We start from the raw sequence: 1,812 nt of genomic DNA, 5'->3' as shown, positions 1-1,812 counted from the left end.
AGTTCGTAAGTCTTTAAGAAATAACTCAAGAATTTGACTTGAATTCATGTAAGCAATTTGAACTTCTTGTGACTCCCTCTTTTAGAAATATTTATCATTTAACCTTGGAAATCAAGGTTGAGAAAGTCAAATAATTTATTTTTCGAGCTTATTTGTTTCTATAGTTACGGTTACACACCAAGTAATAGTCCCAGAGGGACAATATATGGTGAAAAGAACTAGATGTCTCTTTAAGTTGTTATAGCTTCTGTTCCAATATTTAAGATTCTACATTAAATTTTCTAGTTTGGAGAAACAGATTGTATGCCGTGTTCTTTCTCAAAGAAGTTAGCGAGTCAGACTCTTGGTAGCACACTGACAAAGAAATCTCTGTTATTCTGTACCCTGACACAATGAGTGTAATGAGAGTTCTTCCCAATCAACATAATGTCCTTTATTACAAGCGAGCATGGTGGACATCACTGATACACAGATACATGTCCATCTTGCTTTAGAACTGACCAATCTCATGACCTGAACTTTGGGTAAAAGTAAATTACATGGTGGATTTTCCCAGACTGACTGAATTGGCATCAGTATACTTATTTATACGTGAATGTATGCAATCTTTAGAGTCCAGATAGACTTAAGTAATATTTGTCTTATTATTTTATGCAGTTTAGGCATTAAACTTTGAAAGAAAATAATTTTTCTAGGTTAATAAAATAGTGCAATCAAATCTTTTATTTATTTTTCTCATTAGACTGAAATAATAAACCAAAGGAACAAAAAAAATGTCAATAAAATATTTAGCATGAAACATTTTCTCAGAAGATAATGTCAAGGATATTATGAAAATATCACATTGCTTGTAATTCAACTGCAGAAAATCAATGCATTTACCTTTGAAAAGCAGAGGTATTCATTGCCTTCAAGCTTCAGTCTAGGACCTTAGCCTTGGTGCTGACGGTCCTATAGAGATGAACTTCTGGTTTGTTATGAAAGAAAATGGAAGAATCTCTCTGGAAGGAAAACTTAGGTCATTTCCATCTCAACCATATCTACTCCACAGTGTATTCGGAACACATTGCTAGTCCTGCCTATAGTTCTTTGCCAGAGTAGAAAACAGGTTCTAAATTAAGTAGTCTGAATTATCATAAAGCCAAAAATAAGAATGTAATATTTAAAGTTATAATTCACTTAACTAGTGAACACTGAACACATTATCTTCTTTAGTCGGGGATCTGCAGTCATCTTTTGCATATTATATTTAGCCAACAACCAAATTTTAATTTTTAATTAGGAGACATTAAACTATAATTAGCAGCAAATAACAGAATGACAAAGCTACAAAAATTCATAAAGGTCAAAGGAAGCAGCATTTTTTTTAGCCACAGGAAGAAGTGTTCTTCTATGAATTTAGGGATTCACGATGACCACTTCACCTACCCCATATTCACTTCCAAGGCAAATTTTCTAGATGCGACATTGCTTTTTGACAATAATGATGATGATAATACAGGAATGGCTGTCAAAACCAGAGAGCTTACATTCTTCAGAGTCAAAAGATCCTCAAACCTCAATAAACACCACATATAAAGGAACATAGCAAATTTCAACACAGCATACACACAGCAAAATTAATTCATTTATCAGAGACCGATACGATTTTGAATATGCATTTTCCAGAAGGAAGCAGAGGGCAACAGAAACCATCTGCAACTGTCAAACCTGTTGAAGTGAAACAATGCATTACAAAATGCCCACAATGTAGGAATAAGTGAAAAACATATGTTTTATCCAAAAAAAAATTGGTTGATGACCCAACATATA

This window comes from Delphinus delphis, chromosome 9 (genome assembly GCF_949987515.2).
Source record: "Delphinus delphis chromosome 9, mDelDel1.2, whole genome shotgun sequence".
Taxonomy (NCBI): Eukaryota; Metazoa; Chordata; class Mammalia; order Artiodactyla; family Delphinidae; genus Delphinus; species Delphinus delphis.
Note: the sequence above shows the minus strand (reverse complement) of the source record.